Source organism: Hordeum vulgare, chromosome 6H (assembly GCF_904849725.1).
Source record: "Hordeum vulgare subsp. vulgare chromosome 6H, MorexV3_pseudomolecules_assembly, whole genome shotgun sequence".
Lineage (NCBI taxonomy): Eukaryota > Viridiplantae > Streptophyta > Magnoliopsida > Poales > Poaceae > Hordeum > Hordeum vulgare.
This window is the reverse complement of record NC_058523.1, coordinates 114,974,997-114,998,437: the sequence shown is the minus strand read 5'-3', so window position 1 is coordinate 114,998,437 and position 23,441 is coordinate 114,974,997.

Here is a 23,441-nt window from a genome sequence, read left to right as displayed (position 1 = left end):
GGGTTCGGGTAAGAGATAACCGAGGCACGGGGAGACGATGATGTATCCCGAAGTTCACACCCTTGCGGATGCTAATCTCCGTTAGAGCGGTGTGGAGGCACAATGCTTCCCAAGATGCCACTAAGGCCACCGTAATCTCCTCACGCCCTCGCACAATGCAAGATGCCGTGATTCCACTAAGGGACCCTTGAGGGCGGTCACCGAACCCGTACACGTGGCAACCCTTGGGGGCGGTTACGGGTACCCGTACAAATTGCTCGGGGCAATCTCCACAACCTAATTGGAGACCCCGACGCTTCTCGGAGCTTCACACCACACTGATTGAGCTCCGAGACACCACCAAGCTTCTAGGACGCCAAAGCATCCACGAAGAACAATATCAAGGGTACTAAGTACCAAAGGTAGTAAGCTTCTCAACTTCTCACTTCCACGTATCACCATGGAGAACTCAAACCGATGCAACTAATGCAATGGCAAGAACACACGAAGTGGTCAAGTCCCTCACACTCAAATCCCTCCACAACAACAAAAGCTATGGAGAAATATGAGAGGAAGAACAAGGAGCTCACAAAGAACTCCAAGATCAAGATCCAAGGGGTTCCCCTCACATAGAGGAGAAAGTGATTGGTGGAGATGTGGATCTAGATCTCCTCTCTCTTTTCCCTCAAGAACAAGCAAGAATCATTGGAGGGATAGAGAGTAATCAAGCTCTAAGAATGTCAACAATGGAGATAGAACAAGAGCTCAACGGATGGATAAGGCCAAGGGGGAAGAAGACCCCCTTTATATAGTGGGGGAAAGAATCAGACCGTTACCCCCACTCTCTGCCCGAGCTGCAGCGGTACTACCGCTGGCTGCAGCGGTACTACCGCTGGCACTCCAGCGGTACTACCGCCAGCTAGCGGTACTACCGCTGGCACTCCAGCGGTACTACCGCTGGGCCCCTGGTAGTGCAAAGGCACTACCACCGCCAAGAAAGTCTTCGCAAAAAGGTCCGTCCACGAACAACCGCTAGGCAGGCGGTACTAAGCTCATGGAGCGGTACTACCGCTGACCAGGGGCGGTACTACCGCGAGCCAGCGGTACTACCGCCAACTCTAGCGGTACTACCGCTAGGTCCGTCGGTACTACCGCTCGCCGCTGAAACAGCCATAACTTTCGCATACGAGCTCCGAATCGAGCAAACCCAAGCTTGTTGGATTCAGGACGACAAGGGCTTGTTGGAAATCTTAAGACCATGCGGTTATGAATATGCCAAAGATATAGAGATGTGAGATCTATATGAATGAAGAACCGGCAAAAACTCCAACATCGAAAACATCATAGTAGATGCATATGGACTCCGTTTTCGATGAACTCGAGCTTGTCACGAAGATGACCATAAGCTCTAAAACTCACAAAGAGAAACACCAAACAAGAACCAAGAAGTATGATGCAAGGATGCAAATGGTTTGAGCTCTCAACGAACGATACGATCAAGCTACTCACTTGAGAGCCCCCCTTGATAGAACAACAATCTATCCTAACCAGAAAACCTATCAAGGGCAAACCTATACCTTGCACCTCGTCCTCTTGAGCTAGATGATGATGATCTTGGCTTCCTCAAGATGGACCACCTTTCTTGATTGTGTTGGCTTGATGAAGACTAGTTGATTGCTCCCCCATACTCACTATGGGTGAGCCACTCTTCAGCATATCTTCACAAGTCCATTGCCACCACAATGGATGGCAAGCTTCAAGCATGCTATCTTCTTGCTGATCCACTTGAACTTGCACATCGCAATCTTGATGACGATCACAACTTGACGTCATACTCCATGGGTTGTATGAGATCTTCCCTTTGACGCAAGCCCATGGAAACACACCTAACCCCCACATAGAACTCTCACGAAGACCATGGGTTAGTACACAAACACGTAATGGACAATGCTTACCATACCATGGGATCACTTGATCCCTCTCGGTACATCTTGTATGCTTTGTGTGTTGATCATCTTGATTTACTCTTTGTCTGAGATCTTGATCAACCATTGATGATGATCACAACTTGACGTCATACTCCATGGGTTGTATGAGATCTTCCCTTTGACGCAATCCCATGTAAACACACCTAACCCCCACATAGAACTCTCACGAAGACCATGGGTTAGTACACAAACACGTAATGGACAATGCTTACCATACCATGGGATCACTTGATCCCTCTCGGTACATCTTGTACGCTTTGTGTGTTGATCATCTTGATTTACTCTTTGTCTGAGATCTTGATCAACCATGTGTCTCTATGACCATTCTTTGGATAATACCTTGAATACCATCTTGGTCATCATATAGACTCCTTGAACCCAACAGATGGACTTCAAGAAGTGCCTATGGACAAATCCATACCATGGGATCACTTGATCCCTCTCGGTACATCTTGTATGCTTTGTGTGTTGATCATCTTGATTTACTCTTTGCCTGAGATCTTGATCAACCATGTGTCTCTATGACCATTCTTTGGATAATACCTTGAATACCATCTTGGTCATCATATAAACTCCTTGAACCCAACAGATGGACTTCAAGAAGTGCCTATGGACAAATCCTATAAATGTAACTTAAGGCAACCATTAGTCCATAGGAATTGTCATCAAGTACCAAAACCACATATGGAGATATATGCTCCAAGAGGCGTAAAGTGGAATTAAATGAGGTTTGCGTGATCTTTGAATCATCTTTCTCATATGGTTTCTCCTATTCTCTCAACTTGAATTATTATGTATACAACTTTTCTTGTTTCCTTAAGGAACCATATATGAACACGTATGTACAGAACTCTTTCCTCATGGTATGCATCTATAAATAATTTATTACCTTTGTTTTTACACCTATTTGTTTGGTGAATAACTAATTCAATTCTGTTTTCTGTTTTCCACTTTCGACCACAGGATCCTAGACATGGCTTCACGACCATGCTCCTGATCATTCAACCAACAATACTACCTAATCGTTTTAGGAGATAATTGCATGGTTGTTCGCCTTGTTGTCATTAGCCGACTACCAGACGTGCATCGTTGTGTTACTCCTGGAGACACTTAACTTTTGTCGGGCATGTATTTATTCTTTCTTGTTTTCTTTGTAGATGATAGTCCACTTATCTAGCCTTTTGCATTTTACATATTATAGATCTGTCTGTGACACAACTATATCACCTGGTTTATGCTGTGCTTGCTTCCTAACTAAAAGGTCTTGAATTTGATTCTAAAAATGTTGGAATTTGCAGGCATGGTCATATGCATTTTTGCTCAAACCATGCTTGATACTTTCACATTAGTAGCTAATATCTTTGGAGGTTAGACTTTTAAAGATCTTCCATTATTTTAGGTTGGCCCAAATGGCCATTTACTTTGGTTCCTTATAATTAAAAATCTTAATAGCACTGTGAGCTATTTGGACAAGAGAAACTGCCATTGATGTTGTTATCCAGCTAGTTGGTGCTTGGTACTGAGAATTTGAACATGAAGACAAAAAGGGAGGCAGTGAGAGGAGGTCAGGGGGACAACAACATGAGTGATTGGACCAGAGCGAGAAGATATGGACATGACGCTGGTGTATCACATCTCCAATTTGTAGAAAAGAGGAAAAGTGGGTCGGTGTGCTCCGAAAAAAGAAGTGCATTGTTATTACTATTTTGATGTATGCTTCTACTTGCAATTTGTTTGCTGGAAGCAATTTTGTAATAGCTTAATAAGTTATAATTAGCTATTATCCATATGATGCCAAAGCGTATTTCAAGTTGAAGAGGAATCCTTATGTTACCAACATATGTTGTGTTTTTGCACACAAGCATTTTTATGTTAATTTGTATGTGCATTATGTTTATGTGTCAGGCGAGAAAGAAACTTGACTCGCATGAGGTGATTGCCATACAATGGTAGCAAGTCGATATTTGTCCCAATGCATTCGTAAACACATGCTCCTGAATTACAATGTATTTTTATCAATGTACATTTAAAAAAAATATCAATGTACATAAGTTTATTGCTCCGTAGCAACGCACGGGCATTCAACTAGTCTTATTACATGTCCATGTTCCTGATAAGTAAGTCTAGTCTCGAAAGATGGGATAAACTTAGGAGAAAAAAAAATGGCACCGCAATGGTAAGAAAAGAAGCTATCACATGGTGAAATGGGGGCGGGTATGCAGATCCAAAGTGAAAGGGGGTCTTGGGGTGAAGGACTTAAGAAAACAGAATATAAGCCTTCTGATAAAATGGTGGTGGAAATTAGAAAAAAAAGTGAGGTCGTGGCAAGACATTGTGAAAGCTAAATATCTCAGAAAATCGTCAGTGACTATGGTTAAGCAGAAATCTAATGATTCACCATGCTGGAAAGCACTGCTGAAAGTCAAAGAATACTATATGGCTGGTAGAGGTATCAAATTAAATAAAGGGAATATTGCTAGCCTTTGGCTAGATGATTTGGGTGATAACTTAACCTTAAAAGCTAGATTTCCTGATTTATTTGATATTTGTGTGGATCAAAACTATACTGTGGACAAGATTAACAATATGAACCCTAGCTCTTCTTTCAGAAGGAGGCTTTCCAATGAAATGCTACAAAAATGGGGTGAGTTAAAAAGGTATGTGTTGAAGAATATTGAAAGGATCGATATGGTTGGCTAGAGGGGGGGGTGAATAGACAACGACCACTTTTTAATTAATCTTAACAAGTTAAGGTAAACACTATACGGGTTCACAAATAATATGACAAAGAGGTGACCCCTATAGAAGCTATCAACAAGACCTATTAAGACAAGTAAGATATTGTAACACGGAAAAGCAAATACAAAGTAAAGGTTAGAGATAACCACAAGTGGAACCGATGGAGACGAGGATGTGTTACCGAAGTTCCTTCCCTTTGACAGGAAGTACGTCTCCGTTGGAGCGGTGTGGAGGCACAATGCTCCCCAAAAAGCCACTAAGGCCACCGTATTCTCCTCACGCCCTCGCACGATGCAAGGTACCGTGATTCCACTATAGGTGCCCTTGAAGGCGGCGACCGAACCTTTACAAACAAGGTTGGAGCAACTCCACACAAAGCTTGGAGGCTCCCAACAAGACCACGAAGCTTCACCACAATGGAATATGGCTTCGAGGTGACCTCAACCGTCTAGGATGCTCAAACACCCAAGAGTAACAAGATCCGCAAGGGATAGGTGGGGGAATCAACTTTTCTCTCGGTGGAAGTGTGGATCTAGGCCTTCTCAACCAATCCCTAAAGAATCAACAAGTTTGATTGGCTAGGGAGAGAGATCGGGCACTTTTAAGCTTGTGGAGCAACAATGGAGCTTAGAGAGGTAAAAGGTAGGGTTCCTCAGCTAGAAGAACCCTTTATATAGTGGGGGGAAAATTCAGACCGTTTTCCCACTCTCTGCCCGAGATCCAGCGGTACTACCGCTGGGAAGGAGCGGTACTACCGCTGCCTGGCGGTACTACCGCTGCATGCAGCGGTACTACCGCTGGGGCCTCCAGCGGTACTACCGCTGGCACCAGCGGTACTACCGCTGGCCCTTGGTAGTGTATAAACACTACTACCGCCGAGAAAGTCTTCGCAAAAGGGTCCGTCCACGAACTACCGCTAGGTAGGTGGAACAGGGCACCTGGAGCGGTACTACCGCTGACCAGGGGCGGTACTACCGCTGGCCAGCGGTACTACCGCTGAACAGGGGCGGTACTACCGCCAGCCAGCGGTACTACCGCTGGATGCAGCGGTACTACCGCTGGTAGTCCAGCGGTACTACCGCTGTGACCAGCGGTACTACCGCTGTGGACCATTTTGCCGAGACGCAAAGAACAAACAGGCGAGGGCCGCTCCAAGGATAAAGGAAAGGGAGAAAATAGAGGTGTGCGTGTGCAAAGATAGATTCCACCCAAACCTTTCCACTACGGATCCCCTCTTAATAGTACGGCTTTCCTATGACTCAAATGAAGAGAATCTAGGATAGCGCCGTGCTTCCGTTCCCGAAGAGAGGAGTCGTGTCGTCTTGTGCCGTTGACGAATGTTGCCTGAAACCTTGACACACACGATTAGTCCTGTATGGTACTGTCATCAATCACCAAAATTACTTAGGCATAAATTATGCCTCAACAATCTCCCCCTTTTTGGTGGATTGATGACAATACCGGATTTGCATGGATAATAATATGAGAATAAAAAGAATGGAGATATATGCCATATGACTCACAGCATATGATGGAAATAAATCTAAACTCACATAGGATAGATCATGTCTCACACACGATAGCAAACAAAGCAAACCAAGTTCAAAGCAAATCAGCAAAGCAATGCGAATGAAATGAAATCCCTAGACTCTCTCCCCCTTTGGCACAAGACACCAAAAAAGGGGGCACACCTAATGTCACAGGTAGCTACTCCTCGTCCTCAGGATCACCAGACTCGTCGGTCCCCTCCTGGTCAGTCTCCTCCTCATCTTCCGCCTCATCACCCGACCACTGGTACCCCTGAGCCTGCATCCAGGTGGCCTCCGGCGTGATGTCGTCCTCTGAGCCACTGGAGATGTCCACATCCAAGGTCCTGAGAACACGCTTATGCCTCTGGCGGCTCTACTTCTCAGCCACGTGTGACTGATACTGACCCTTGGCCTGCATACAGAAGAGAGTCTTCATCTTGTCCTGCAACTTGATAGCCCAAGATGGCATGGCAGACGAGCGGGGCTGAGAGGCAGGTCCTCTACCAGCAGCGGTCTCTGTATCTGTGTCCATTTGCTGAGAGGAGGAAGATGGGTTGGTCCACTTATCCTTGATGCGCAGCTTGATTGGGTCATGCACAATATAGTCAGACTGTGCGTAGAGCACCTCATCCGGATACGCCTGTTGCCACTTGTGGCAGATGTAAGCAAACAGGTAAGGCCCGTAGATAGGGACCTTACGGTTGATAATGCAGTTCCATAGTTCTGTGAACATTACATCTGCAATATCTAGTTGAGCAGACTCCACAGACATAGCCTCCTCACATAGTAACAACATCTCAGCCAAGACGCCATGGACCTCATCGAAGTTACCACTCCGAGGGAAGAGGGTGTTCCGAAAGATGCGGTGCATAATGTCCAGGTGCTTGGGAAGCACCCCTTCCTCAGATATAGTGGCTGCAGTCTGTCCTTTGCAAGGCCCTTATCAGCGGGGACTGGAGCATGAGGACGCAGCCCAAGAGGGGTGTCAGCACCCTGAAAATCAATGTGCAGGAACTGCATGAACTCTGACCAAGAACCAGTCATCTTCTGTGACCCAGTCATCCAAATCATGGAGCGCTGTTCATCATGGGAGAAATGAACAGTGACGTAGAACTGAGCAACTGCCGTGGGATCAAAATCTGTCTTGAAGGTGATGATGTTTTTCAGCCCCATCTTGTCAATCAAAGCAAGAGCATCACCGAAGTAATCTGTATGCCGCTGAAGATGTGCCAAATCAATCCACTGGACAGAGATGTAATTCTTCTTGAAGTTTCCAATGACATCTCGATATATCCTGCAATGGTCCTTAACCCAGACATTTTCAACTCCCTCGATCGTCTCCCTCTCCTGGAGATAGTGGTTCTTGGTGCGAAACTGCAGAAACTCTTTAGGAGACATTGCTCGGATGTTCACCCTCTTGTCCTTGTGGGCAACCTTCTTGAAGGACTTCTTCTTAGGGGGGAGACCAGACGTGGCAGACCCCTCGGGTGCCTCTGTGTTGCGAAACTGTTTGGATGCCGTGTCCCGTGGGGGGTTCGAACGGCGAGCAGAGCCACCTGTGACACAGACCACAAAGCGAAAAAAAAGAGGCAACACGAAAAGTCAAGGCAATGGATCTTGAAATTGCAGAGAAAAGATACAAAAGAAAACATGCATTGCTAAGCCCAAGGAGAAAACACCGTGAATTCTCCTGGCGGTAGTACCGCCACACCTGGCGGTAGTACCGCCAGTTCTGGCGGTAGTACCGCTGGGAGTCCTGGCGGTAGTACCGCTGGGGTCATAGCGGTAGTACCGCTACCCCTGGCGGTAGTACCGCTGGGTCCTGGCGGTAGTACCGCTGGGAGCTGGCGGTAGTACCGCTACCCCCTGACGGTAGTACCGCTGGGGGTTTGACTGTCAGATCTAGACATATAAAACTCGTATTCTAGGGCATGGACTGAATATAGAATCATTAATACGTATACATCAGCCCTATTGTCAAAAGGAACACATAGTAACACGAGGTACAAACATGCATAGGCAAGAGAGAGCACGTTTTAGATCTAATCAAAAAGGTTCAAATATCCGATCTAAGACGATGAAACCCTAAACCACGGCAGCAATCTTAGCAACAAGCCATTGGATCAACAAGATGAATGCAATCCCCAATGCTCCTAACCCTAGAACACGAAAAACAACCAAATAGAAGAGGGGAGGAGCTTTTGTTACCGGGATTCATGGCTTTGGAGGAGGAAGAAGAAGTAAATCAGTCCTTCCACACCAACGGGAAGAGAGAGCTCCTCCAAGAAAGATCCAAACAGCGGGTTTTCGGGGTAGGGGAGGGTGGAGCCGCGAGGAAGAAGAAACAGATTGAAAATCGGGCTCCCCCTCCCTTTATATAGCCCAAGGGGTATGGGCAGCGGTAGTACCGCTGGGTCCAGCGGTAGTACCGCTGACCTGGCGGTAGTACCGCTGGACTAGAGCGGTAGTACCACTACCTAGCGGTAGTACCGCTGGAGTGCAGCGGTAGTACCGCTGGGGGTCCTGGCGGTAGTACCGCTCCCCCTGGCGGTAGTACCGCTCCCCTCGAAACCCTAGAAATATTCCGGCCGGCCGAGTTAGATTTTGAACTCTGGCGGTAGTACCGCTACCCATGGCGGTAGTACCGCTACCCATGGCGGTAGTACCGCTGGGGTCCTGGCGGTAGTACCGCTACCCCTGGCGGTAGTACCGCTGGGGTCCTGGCGGTAGTACCGCTACCCCTGACGGTAGTACCGCTGTACATGTTTCAGCACGGCCAAGGAAAGCGGGAAAACTTGGGCACATGACAAGTGAGTAAAAAGGGATGACTTCTAAGAAAAAGTACCGACTTGTCATTGTATATCCTCTCCTTTATACGCAAGAGAGGATGGAGGGGCGGTGGCCGAGGCCACCTATGTTTGAGACAATGGTATGACACCGCGAAGAATTATCCTTGGGTTCATGACCAATGCTCGTCTTTGAGGCACAAGTGCCATTTGACAATGGCTAAAGTGAAAGACTAGATTGATTTACGCATAATGGGGGGGAGGGAGAGTTCATTGAGAGAACAACACTCCCCCTATGTCCATGCCTACATCTAGACCAAGATGGAATGTGAAGTGAGGTGCAATATGCCTAGTTTCAATCCACATTACTCGAATCAATGATATTTAGCTCATGCCTTAACTCCCGGAACCTTGCTTCATCAAGTGGCTTGGTGAAAATATCTGCAAGTTGCTCTTCAGTATGAATGAAGTGAACCTCAATATCACCTAGCTTGATATGTTCACGGATGAAGTGATGGCGAATATCAATATGTTTGGTTTTGCTATGTTGCACTGGGTTGAGGGAAATCTTGATGGCGCTTTGATTGTCACATAGAAGAGGCACTTTGTCACAAGTGACACCATAATCCTTTAAAGTTTGCCTCATCCATAGCAATTGTGCACAACAACTTGCAGCTGCCACATACTCAGCTTCGGTGGATGATAAGGAGACACAGTTCTGCTTCTTTGACGACCAACTTACCAAAGAGCGACCAAGGAATTGGCACCCTCCAGATGTTGACTTCCTCTCCACACAATCTCCAGCCCAGTCTGAGTCAGAATAGCCAACTAGATTGAAGTTTGCTCCTTTGGGATACCAGAGGCCAAAGTTTGGGGTATGAGCCAAATATCGAAAGATTCGTTTGACAGCCATGTAATGACTTTCTTTTGGTGCGGATTGAAACCGTGCACATATCCCTACACTCAACATAATATCCGGTCTAGATGCACAAAGGTAAAGGAGGGATCCAATCATGGAGCGGTATACCTTTTGATCCACTGCTTTACCATTGGGATCACTGTCAAGCTTGCATCTGGTTGGCATGGGAAACTTGACCGGTTTGACATCTTCGAGCTCGAACCGTTTGAGCATATCTTGAGTGTACTTGGCTTGTTTGATGAATGTCCCTTCTAGACCTTGCTTAATCTCGAATCCGAGAAAAAACTTCAACTCTCCCATCATGGACATCTCAAACTTCTCAGTCATTAGCTCGGCAAATTCTTCATTGAATGAAATGTTAGGAGAGCCAAAGATAATATCATCAACATATAGTTGGCAGATGAACAAATCCCCTTTAACCCTCTTAGTAAAAAGAGTGGGATCAATCTTCCCAATTTCAAACCCACGATCTTGTAACAACTCAGTAAGGTACTCATACCACGCGCGTGGGGCTTGTTTAAGACCATAGAGTGCCTTATTGAGTTTGTACACATGATTTGGGAGCTTGGGATGTTCGAATCCCGGGGGTTGTTTGACATATACCAACTCATTTAAAGGACCATTAATAAATGCACTTTTCACATCCATTTGCTGTAATTTGAAGTTATGATGAGAAGCAAAAGCAAGTAGCATGCGAATAGATTCTAGACGAGCGACAGGGGCAAAGGTTTCACCGTAGTCGATACCCTCGACTTGGGAGTAGCCTTGAGCCACCAATCTTGCCTTGTTTCGAATCACAATTCCATTTGCATCTTGCTTGTTCTTGAATATCCATTTGGTCCCGATGACATTATGTTCCTTCGTTGGTCGTGGCACTAGATCCCATACTCGGTTGCGCTCGAAGTTGTTAAGTTCTTCGTGCATGGCCATAAGCCAATCCTCATCATCGAGCGCTTCCTGTACCTGTTGAGGTTCACAATACGAGACAAACGCGTGATGCTCACAATAATTCCAAAGTTGTTGACGGGTAGATACTCCCCTTTTTAAACTACCAAGAACATTCTTCATAAGATGTGACTTAGCTTTCAGCTTGTTCGCATTCTTGGCTGCTTGACGCTCCAAGAGTTCTTCATTAGATAACAGGGGAGCATCGACTTGTATCTTTTGTTTGCCTTTGCGTCTTGAGCCGGTTGTTTGAGCTCCAGAAGGGAATTGTGAGACAGTCTCCTGATCACTTTGTCCTTCGACTTGAGCAGGTTCACTAGTTTGATCTTGTATTAGTGGTTGCTCTTGATCTTGATCTCGTGTTGGTTCAAGGTCTTGGGGTAGTGCTTGAGTGGGCATATCACCATTGTTAGGCAATTGATCTTGACCGAGAGCTTGATCAACTTGTTGAGAGTCTTCTCTTTGTTCATCGGAAGCGTGTGGGGCTTGTGGGGGTGACGGCTCCACTTGAGTAGAGCATTGTCCTTCTCCTTCGGCCATAAGGGGTTCCTCAATGGGGAGTATTTGACCAATCCCCATTCTTCTTATGGCTTCGGGAGGAATTTCATCACCTATATCACAAAGACCACTTTGCTCCACTTGGGAGCCATTATTTTCGTCAAACTCCACGTTACACGTCTCCTCAATTAGTCCGGTGGACTTGTTGAGGACACGGTAAGCATGAGAGTTTGTAGCATAACCAACAAAGATACCCTCATGTGCTCTAGAGTCAAATTTAGCTAACCGAGCTCCCTTTTTAAGAATGAAACACTTACAACCGAATACCCGGAAGTACTTGAGATTGGGTTTGTTTCCAGTTAGAATCTCATACAGAGTCCTGTTCAAGCCTTTGCGGATGTAGAGCCGATTGGACGCATGACATGCTGTGTTGATGGCCTCTGCCCAGAAGTTGTATGGAGATTTGAATTCTTCCATCATTGTTCTTGCAGCGTCTATCAAGGTCCGGTTCTTCCTTTCTGCCACGCCGTTTTGCTGAGGGGTATATGGTGCAGAATATTGGTGCTTTATTCCCTCATCACCTAGAAACTCATCTAGGGTATAGTTCTTGAACTCGGTGCCGTTGTCACTCCTAATCATCAAGATCTTTGCTTCATGTTGACGTTGCGCTTCATTGGCAAAGTTGATGACCGTTTGTTGAGTTTCACTCTTCCTTTTGAAGAAATATACCCAGGTATATCTTGAGTAGTCGTCAACAATTACTAAGCAATACTTTCTGCCTCCAAGACTATCGAATGTTGGAGGACCAAACAGATCCATGTGAAGAAGTTCCAATGGCCTCTTAGTGTAGATAAGAGTTGATGGACGATGAGCAGTTTCATGAATCTTTCCTTCAATGCAAGCACTGCAAACACGATCTTTAGCAAAGCTCACATTTGTTAGTCCACGAACATGGTCCCCTGTCAGAAGACTTTGCAAAGACCTCATATTGACATGAGCTAAACGGCGATGCCAAAGCCAGCCCACGTCAACTTTAGCCATTAGACATGTCGCAGTCTTAGTGGGTCGCTTTGAAAAGTTTACCACATAGAGACCATTTTCGACATGTCCAACATAGGCTACTTTAAGAGTCTTGCTCCTTAGGAGGACCACAGTGTCAATATTAAAGAATGTGGAAAAACCCATGATAGCAAGTTGACGAACGGAAAGTAAATTGTAAGCAAGAGACTCAACAAGCATGACCTTCTCAATAGACAAATCTTGAGAGACGACCACCTTACCAAATCCCAATACCTTTGACGAGGATGCATCAGCGAATTGGACATGGGTAGGCATAGATGGAGAAGGGTGCACATCCACCACTAAGTCCTTGCTTCCGGTCATATGATTTGTTGCTCCACTATCGAGCAACCATGACACCCCACCGGAAGCAAACTCCTGCAATAGATCAAGGCTTGGTTTTAGGTACCCATTTTTTAATGGGTCCTTTCATGTTAGAGACAAGGGTCTTAGGAACCCAGATAGCCCATTCAATATCTTCATCGTAGGAACCAATAAATCTGGCATAAACATGCCCATCACTAGCACAACATAACACATAAGAGGAATTGAGTTTGCCGGCTGTGTTAGTAGGAGCGGCTTTGCCCTTCTTGAGGTTCCCATAGTCCACCTTGTTCCTGTTCACCTTCTGAGTACCCTCACCCTCCTTGACAAAGATCTCCATGAGGGTGAGAGATCGTTTGCTCTTGTTCTTTCTTTTACCTTTTGACTTGGAGGTAAGTCCAATTCCTTCCTTTCCTACAACACCCTTTTGAGTGCTCAAGAGATCGTTCAGACTCTTCTCACCTTGTCTGCATGACACAAGGCCCTTCTCAAGTTTCTCCTTTAACTTGGCATTTTCTTCCACAAGATGAACATGCTCACAACAAGGGTTAGTTGCACAAGTATTATCAATTAGCACAAAGGGAGGACAAGTAGAGATCTCCTTGGTAAGCTTTGCTTGGAGTTGATCATGAGACTCTTTCAGAGCGAAATGAACACCTTTTAAGGCTTTGTGGGCCTTGTCAAGTATGTCAAACTCTTCTTTGAGTCTGTCACGGCCAACCTCAAGAGCATACTTTTCAGATTTAAGCATGCGAGTAAGAACAACATCATGATCCAGTTTCTTTTGCATTTTAGTGCAGTCATCGTTATATGACTCCTCAAGAGCCAGACGAAGAGTGCGCTCTTCTTCAAGAGTACTAGATAATTCGGCAATTTCATCGGCATAGTCACGACTATGTCCATGAAGCTCGGAGATGGTCTCCTCATGAGACTCAATAAGGTCAGTGGCCTCACCCAATTGTTCCAAGAGAGCAACAAAATGCTTCTTGGTTTCTCCCTTAATAGTGCATAGAAACTTATCAAGATCATGCTCATTAAGTTCTCCAACATCACTATCTTCTACACAATTTAACAATGAAGGAGTAGAAGTAATGTTGGTCTTAATGATAGAAGTTACCTGATTGGTACCTTTTGCCATGAGGCACTTGGTGATGTGGTTCTCGTTGGGGGCGTTGAAGAGAGACACCTTCTGGGAAGGGGTAGTGGCTATAGCAACAGTTGCCGTTGCCACTGTATCATCATCATCATCATCATCAGAAGGATACTCCTCCAGGGCCACCATTCCTTTTGGGTGAGGTTTCTTCACAAAGTTGTTCTTGATTGGAAATGATTTGGTTTTGTCTTTGCGAATGAGCTTGCCTCCATTGTCTTCTCTCTTCTCATATGGACATTCTGCCACGAAGTGACTCACGTTGCCACAGTTATAGCATGTCCTTACTCGTTGTTTGGGTTTGAAACCACTTGAGTTGTTCTTGTTGAAGGTTGGTCTTGAGTTCCTTTTATTTCCCCAGAATTGCCTTGATGCAAGAGCCATGTGCTCATGATAGGCATACTTTGTGTCTTCCGGGCAGCTCTCCTCTTCCTCATCTTCTTCTTCTTCTTCAAGCATTACTCTTGCTTTCAACGCAAGTTTGGGTGAAGTGATTTTTGATCGGACACGAGCAAGTGCATTGTCGGCAGTTTCGTTCATGATTGACATTGCAATGAACTCATCCAACACTTCACTGGAAGACAAAGAGTGAAAGTCTGGCCGCTGACGAATGACAGATGACATGGCTTTGTTGAAAGGCATGATGGCTTTGAGAAACTTGCGTTTGACCCAAGTGTCATCCACATCCTTACTTCCATGATCCTTTAGTGCCACGACAATAACAGTCACCCTCCGATAGAGATCACGAGGGTCCTCTTCTTCCTTCATCACAAACTCATCGGCCTGATCAAGTATCACTTCATAGTTGGATCGTTGAATACTTGAGCTTCCCTTATACAACACCATAATATGCTCCCAACAATCCTTGGCCAATGTGAAGGGACGTAAGTGGGGAAGATCTTCAGGTGGCACAGCAGACTGAAGGATAAACAGCGCAGAGTGATTATATTGATTGTCTGCATCTTCTCTTGGAGTGAGGTTGCTTGGGTCATGGGGGTAATATCCTTGCTCGATAATTCTCCACAAGTTTGTTGAGCTGTGATTCAAATGAGACTTAATAGAAAATACCCAGTTAGCAAAGTCACCTTTCACAAGTTTAGGAGGAGGACCAACAGGATTAAGACGACGTGCGAGAACGGGTCCTCCATAATTCATGGGAGGTGGAACAGAGGCATGTGTTCCAGTCCCATCCTTTTCGTGAGGTGAAGCAGGTTGCATACCTTTAGCCGCTTCCTTAGAGGAGTTGGCCTCCGAATCGGAAATGGTGGGTTTAACCACTAAAGCCGGTTCGGGTGAACTTCTAAGACCATCAATTAATTCCTTAAGCATGGTTTTGACTTCGCTCGTCAAGGACGTCTTGAGGGCTGCCATAGCCGTATTCAAGTCGTCCCTTGTGACCGAAGTCAAGTCCATGCCCTCGGGTTGCCCATGGTTCACTTCCTCTTTGCCTTCCATACTCTTCGGGTGGTTAAACCCTTAATAAAGAAACCTGGCTCTGATACCAATTGAAAGGATCGATATGGTTGGCTAGAGGGGGGGGTGAATAGACAACGACCACTTTTTAATTAATCTTAACAAGTTAAGGTAAACACTATACGGGTTCACAAATAATATGACAAAGAGGTGACCCCTATAGAAGCTATCAACAAGACCTATTAAGACAAGTAAGATATTGTAACACGGAAAAGCAAATACAAAGTAAAGGTTAGAGATAACCACAAGTGGAACCGATGGAGACGAGGATGTGTTACCGAAGTTCCTTCCCTTTGACAGGAAGTACGTCTCCGTTGGAGCGGTGTGGAGGCACAATGCTCCCCAAAAAGCCACTAAGGCCACCGTATTCTCCTCACGCCCTCGCACGATGCAAGGTACCGTGATTCCACTATAGGTGCCCTTGAAGGCGGCGACCGAACCTTTACAAACAAGGTTGGGGCAACTCCACACAAAGCTTGGAGGCTCCCAACAAGACCACGAAGCTTCACCACAATGGAATATGGCTTCGAGGTGACCTCAACCGTCTAGGATGCTCAAACACCCAAGAGTAACAAGATCCGCAAGGGATAGGTGGGGGAATCAACTTTTCTCTCGGTGGAAGTGTGGATCTAGGCCTTCTCAACCAATCCCTAAAGAATCAACAAGTTTGATTGGCTAGGGAGAGAGATCGGGCACTTTTAAGCTTGTGGAGCAACAATGGAGCTTAGAGAGGTAAAAGGTAGGGTTCCTCAGCTAGAAGAACCCTTTATATAGTGGGGGGAAAATTCAGACCGTTTTCCCACTCTCTGCCCGAGATCCAGCGGTACTACCGCTGCCTGGCGGTACTACCGCTGCATGCAGCGGTACTATCGCTGGGGCCTCCAGCGGTACTACCGCTGGCACCAGCGGTACTACCGCTGGGGCTTCCAGCGGTACTACCGCTGGAACCAGCGGTACTACCGCTGGCCCTTGGTAGTGTATAAACACTACTACCGCCGAGAAAGTCTTCGCAAAAGGGTCCGTCCACGAACTACCGCTAGGTAGGTGGAACAGGGCACCTGGAGCGGTACTACCGCTGACCAGGGGCGGTAGTACCGCTGGCCAGCGGTACTACCGCTGAACAGGGGCGGTACTACCGCCAGCCAGCGGTACTACCGCTGGATGCAGCGGTACTACCGCTGGTAGTCCAGCGGTACTACCGCTGTGACCAGCGGTACTACCGCTGTGGACCATTTTGCCGAGACGCAAAGAACAAACAGGCGAGGGCCGCTCCAAGGATAAAGGAAAGGGAGAAAATAGAGGTGTGCGTGTGCAAAGATAGATTCCACCCAAACCTTTCCACTACGGATCCCCTCTTAATAGTACGGCTTTCCTATGACTCAAATGAAGAGAATCTAGGATAGCGCCGTGCTTCCGTTCCCGAAGAGAGGAGTCGTGTCGTCTTGTGCCGTTGACGAATGTTGCCTGAAACCTTGACACACACGATTAGTCCTGTATGGTACTGTCATCAATCACCAAAATTACTTAGGCATAAATTATGCCTCAACAAATATTAATATGGGAGAGGAAGGTGTAATCTGCTGGAAACTTGATAGTTCTCAAGAATACACTACCAAATCCATGTACCGTTGGCTGGAGAGAAGTTTGGCTGGTTCCGGTTATAAATGGATATGGGGGGTAAAAATTCCTTTAAAACTTCAAATTTTTATGTGGCAACTCTGCCAAGATTCTATCTTAACTAGGGATAACTTGAAAAAAAGGCATTGACAGGGGGATCCGAGTTGTTCTTTTTGTGAACATCCAGAGTCTGCCCAACATTTGATGTTCCTTTGCCTTGTAGCGAGGGTGGTTTGGAGGACGGTGGGTGCAATGCTAGGAACTGACTGTGGTCCTAATTTTATTTGGCAATTCTATGCATGGATTCATGCTTTCTTACCTGATTTTAATGAGATATATACTGTTGGCCTGACAACAATTTGTTGGGCAATGTGGTTGGCTCATAATCGTGCCACTTTCGAGGAAAAGGTGGATCAATACTCCGTTTGAAATTGTTTTCACAGCTTGTGCGTTTATCCAATACTGGGTAGGTTTGTAGAAACCTGGGATGGTTGAGGCAACCAAGAAGGGCGCAAAGATGCTGAAGAAGAATGCGTCGCAAATGTTGCTGTTGTGCGGGTCACCAATGCCAGAAACAAGTGAGCATGCTGATGAAGGAGGTAGATGGGAGGAGTGGTGATCTGGTAATGCTGGTACTCCTGATTAGAGGAGAGATGGAGTTAAGATGTTCTGTTGGCTTGCTCCTGTCAGCCTGTTGATCGAGAGGGGTTTGTTAATACTTGATGTTGGGTTGTGTTGGACTGTTAGGGTCTTTTGTGGTACTATTTGTGTTTAGAGTTTTTTGTTCTCGGCGTTTTTTGATGATACTTCAGGTTTTCGTCCCATAGTTTGTGTTCCTGATGACACGCGCACACGGTGGATTTCCTGGTATTGTCCCGAACTCGCTTCTTTCATTTCCCTTTTCTGTTTCTTGTTCGAAAAAAAGACATTGTATTCCCTTTATGCTTTATAATGGAAAGGGAAGGAGACCGGTTCGAAAAATAAAATAAAAAAGGAGAGGCATGTTTGGTAGAATTCCCGGGAGCTCCTATGCAGCGCTGCACGCGCCCGTTAACGATCTGGCGCCTGCAGCGCTGCTAGCATGGGCCCGCCCACTAGAGTGCTGACCAGATTTTTTATTTTTTGATTCTTTTTTTGTTACAAAACAAATGTAAAATCAAAAAAGGTTTTACAGATTTAAAGAAAAAGGTTTCATTCATTTGAAAAAAAAGTTCATATCATTAAAAAGGTTCATCAATTTAAAAAAAGTTAATTCAAAATGAAAAAAAAGTTCATCCAATTTAGGAAAAGTTCATTAAATTTTAAAGATTTTAATAAATTTGAAAAAAGTTCACACAAATCAAAAAAAAAGTTCATGTAATTTTTGTTAAAGTTCATTGAACTAAAAAAGATAATAAATTTTAAAAAAGTTCATTAAGATGTTCATGAAATTTCAAAGAAGGTCATCAATATTCCAAAAAGTTTAACAATCTTGAAAAGTATCCATTGAAATTTTAAAAAAGTTCATCGATGTTAAAATAAGTTCACAAAATTTTCAAAAAAAAAAAATGTCACAAGCGCCTAGATGGCACGGCCCAATTAGGACGCCACATGCATGAGTTAATAAAATGCACATTAACTGACGTCTGTGGCGCCAAATATGAAATGCGAGAAATTGCTATTTTTCGCGCACTATGGCAAATTGTCGCCGCTTCGCATAGGGAGGCACATTAGTGAAAACACTGGACCGACACATTTGACCAGTTCATTCGTTTCGGTTTAAAACGTTTCTTTTTTATTTTCATATTTATTTTTATTTTTTACTGTTACCTTTTCCTTCTGTTCCAACCGACCAATGCTATGAGTCGTCCGGCGGATCTTTTTTATAGATCCACCACCACGCCATCCGCTAGATCTGGTGCCAATCACCCGCTAGCCTCATCCTTATTATTGCAACAATTGTTGTGTTGCAGAATCTTTTGTAACAAAGATCATTTTGCGGAAACTATTGTAACACATGTATTGTTGCGGAATTTTTGGCAACAGAAATCATGTTGCGTATTTTTTATTCGTACTCTTTTTTGGTAGAATCTTTTTGCAACACAGGTTCTGTTGTGGTTTTTTAAATCAAAGGTCTTCCCAAACCTTTTTCTTTTGCGGAATCTCTTTGCAACATTGATCCTTGCAGAACTTCGTTGCAACACACCAATTGTTGCACAACAATTAACACATGTTTTGGGATAGAAATGACGGAGGAGGTGACGGATGCGATCCACGAGCTGATTGTTAGTGTTTCCCTTTTTATTTTATTTTTTCTGTTTTCAAGTTTATTTTCATTTTTCATAAATTAATTTGGAAATCTCAAACATTGTTTGGAATTCAAAAAGTAGTTCATATTTTCACATTATGTTCATAATTTTCAAAAATATTTGCTAATTTGAAAAATGTTTGAAATTTCAAAATAAATTATGATTCCTGAATATTTTGTTTGAGATTCATAGAAAATGTTTAAAAATTTAAAAAAAATCAAAATTTGTTCACAAACTTAAAGAGTGTTCCTGTTCTCAAGATTTGCTCATAAAGTGGGCAGTGCTACCCGTCCGCTGTATGATAAACCTATTAGATCGGCCACCTCAGTTGTCATCGGATGCCACCCAAAACAGGTGTCCGATCTACTCTCCTAACCAACTCGGGACTTTTGCAACAGCTAGCTTGTTGCGCTCACGGGCTTTGCGACAAAGACCTTGTTGCAATGGTCCGTCGAGACATTTCGCACCTCCTCCGACTCAGCACCCCGAGCAACTGGCTCTACTCCAGTATAACTACAATGAAGTCTCACGCTCGGCACTCCTCTGGCGATTTCTGCAACTGAAGGTATATTTCTGAAACATGTGCCATGTTGCAATGCTAGGCCTTGTACGCTCCTACACTCGGCGCTCCTTCGGTTTGTGCAACCGAGGCTATGCTTCTGAAACAAGATACTGCTGAAAAAAATATATTCATTATTGAACCGTTTTTCCTCTTTTTGAAACAAAACATGTGTTACGAAATCTTCTGACTAGCATATTGCCCAAAAAACTTCACCATGAAACACTTTTTTTTCTCACACAATACCTCTATTGCAGAAACCTTCAGAAACAATACACTTGTTGCAAAAAAGAGAATCTGGTTGCACGAGACTTGTCGTGAGTGGCAAGCGCTCGATCAAGATCAATCTGATGGCTAAGCAGGCGGAGGATGGTGTGTGTGCATCAGCCGGGTGAACGATAGAGTTTTCCTTCATAAATTCAAAAGTGTTCACTTTTTTTCGAAAACATCTTCATGTTTGTCAAATATTGTTTGGAATTTAAAAAAATGCTCCATTTTTCAAGATTTATTCAAGAATGCAGAAAAAGGTTTTTTTAAGTATTCCCATTTTTTGAGAACTTGTATTTGATTGCCCAAAATTGTTCATAATTTTAAAACAGGTTCCCATGTTTCAAAATTAGTTCATAAATGTAAAAAATACTTATTTTAAATATTGTTCTCAAATTATAAAATTGTTCACATTTTGTTTTTGAAAACATGTTCGTGTTTATCAAAATCAGTCGGAACTTTAGAAATGTTCCTTTTTTAAAATTCTGTTCACAACTTCAAATTTGTTCTAAATTTTCCAATTGTTCTCACTTTAAATTTATAAACATACATCGATTAATATAAGTTTCACCATATACATATTTTATGAACATATGTTTGCATTGTTCAAAAATTGTACGGGTACTTCAGAAAATGTTCTTGATTTTTCAAAAATTGTTTCGAATGTTTATTTTTATTTTTTCAGAACTTTTCAAATAATGACCAGGAATTAAAAAATGTTCTTGTTTTCAAAATTTGGTCGAAAAATTATTCTTGTTTTCGGAAAAAATTCCATGTACTGAAAAATTATTTGCGTTTCAAATTTCTTTGAGATTTCTAAAATAGTTTTCCTTTTCGAAATTGGTTCTAAAGATTTATAACATGTTTGTGCTTTTTTTCTATTTTCAAATTTGGTTCAAAAATTCAAAAAATGTTCATGCTTACGAAAAAAGTTTGGAAATCCCATTGTGTGTTCGCCATTTCACAAAATAACTCAAATTTTGGAGTATCGTTTGGGATTCTTTCTAATAGTGTTAAGTTTGTTACTCCTACTAGTTTTCAATTATTGCGATGTAAATCTGTCACTCGATCTAAGCGGGTGTAGTGGCTAGCAGCGAGTGCACATGAATTACGAATTGCGGGTTTGAATCCCCTCCGCGAACGTCGGGCGCCCCCTGTGCGGTGGGTCATGTATTTGCCACATAATGCGTCACATAGGATCTCTCATGTTTGGTTGGGTCTTCCACATGATCAAGAAATTTTACCTATATTTTTGAACATTGATCAATAAAGTCTAGGAGAGGTTACTAAAGATAACTAGTTGACTAGCGCTCTTTCGGCAGCCTTCCAACGATCACCCGAGGTGGGCTAAGAGAGCACTAGTTGGTGCTAAACCTGGGCATGGACAACCGAGCCTGGTTACCCGGGCGGGGCGGGGCGGGGCCGGCTTTACGTTCGGGCTTGGAAACTAGGCCCGGACAGTAGTTCGAACCGGACTCGGGCTTAGGAAAATTGCCATTTTAAGGCTCGGCCCGGCCACGAATTCATCTTTTTAGTCTATTGGGGCCGGGCCCGGGCCTGAATATTGGTTTTTTTGGCCGGACTCGGGCTTTGGATTTTCAGTTCGGTCTTTCTAAAGCCTGACCCGAAACCCGGCTCGGCCCGGGGTACGTCCAGGTTTATTTGGCGTGCTTTGGGTGCTCTCTCTAGATTTTATTTTATTTTTTCGTACGTGTTTCCCGGTTTTTTAGATTTTTTTATTTTCACCGGTCTTTTCTAGTTATTCATAAAAACAATTGCATGAGAAAACGTGGTTCTTTCGTGAGAGCCATGATTTTTCTTCCGCGAGCGGTATGGCCGTGCCTTTTGAAAACAAAAGAAATGTGTTTTCTATTTATTTTTCATGAGAGGCACGATTTTGCTTTCGTGAGAGCACGGTTGAAAGAATCGATATGGTTGACTAAAGGGAAGGTGAATCGACAACTATCAATTTTTAGCTCTTCTTAACAAATTAGGGTTAGCAACAAAAGGTTCTCTAGATAAACAACTAGGTGAGCAACCTATATAATGCTAACAACAAAGACAACAAGTGCAAGCAAGGAATACACCACAACAATAATAAGTATAAAGTAAAGGTAAGAGATAACCGCAAGTGGAAGCGGTGCAGACGAGGATGTGTTACCGAAGTTCCTTCTCTTTGACACAAAGTACGTCTCCATTGGAGCGGTGTGGAGGCACAATGCTCACAAGAAGCCACTAGGGCCACCGTATTCTCCTCACGCCCTCATACAATGTGAAATGACGTGATTCCACTGTTGGTGCCCTTGAAGGCGGCGACCGAACCTTTACAAACAAGGTTGGGGCTATCTCCACACAAATCTTGGAGGCTCCTAACAAGACCAAGAAGCTTCCACCATAATGGAATGTGGCTCCGAGGTGACCTCAACCGTCTAGGATGCTCAAACACCCAGGAGTAACAAGATCTGCAAGGGATTAGGGGGGTCAAATATCTCTTGGTGGCAGTGTAGATCAGGGCCTTCTCAACCAATCCCTAGAAAATTAACAAGTTTGATTGTCCACGGAGAGAGATCGGGCGAAAATGAGCTTTGGAGCAATAATGGAGCTTGGGGAGGTAAGAGGTGACCTTCTCAGGAAAGAATACCCCTTTATATGGTGGGGGAATATTCCAACCATTACCCCCCACTCACAGCATGAGCAGAGCGGTATTACCGCTGCTAGGAGCGGTACAACGCACGGTAGTAAATTTTTTACTACCGTGCCTACCACTGCTGAGGCAAAAATATGCGCAAAAAGTCCGACAGAGCGGTAGTAAAAAACTACTACTGCCAAAAGAGTGGTTCTACCGCTCTGCCCGCGGTACAAACGCTGGCACCAGCGGTGCTACCGCAGGCCCTTTTGCACATACAGGGACAGACATGTTTGAGCTCCATTGAAGCAAGGGAAAGGTTGTGAAATGGAAATGTGTACACCCCCTCTTAATAGTACAACTTTCCTACAACTCAAAACCACCAAAGAGAAACGTAGAAAGCAACCGTCTTTGAAAGACTCCGAGAGGCACCGAATCGTCTTGTGCCTAGTCATGAATTATCTGAAATTCTCAATGCACGCGATTAGTCCGCACACACATTGTCATCAATCACCAAAACTATTTAGGGAGAAATATGCCTTAACAACGATTTTACTTTAACGAGAGGCATGCCCGTGCCTTTCGGAAATCAAAAAAACATATATTCTATTTATTTTTTCTTTCATATGAGACACGGTTTTGCTTTCGTGAGAGCCACGGTTTTGCTTTCGCGAGAGGTACGGCCATGCTCTCGA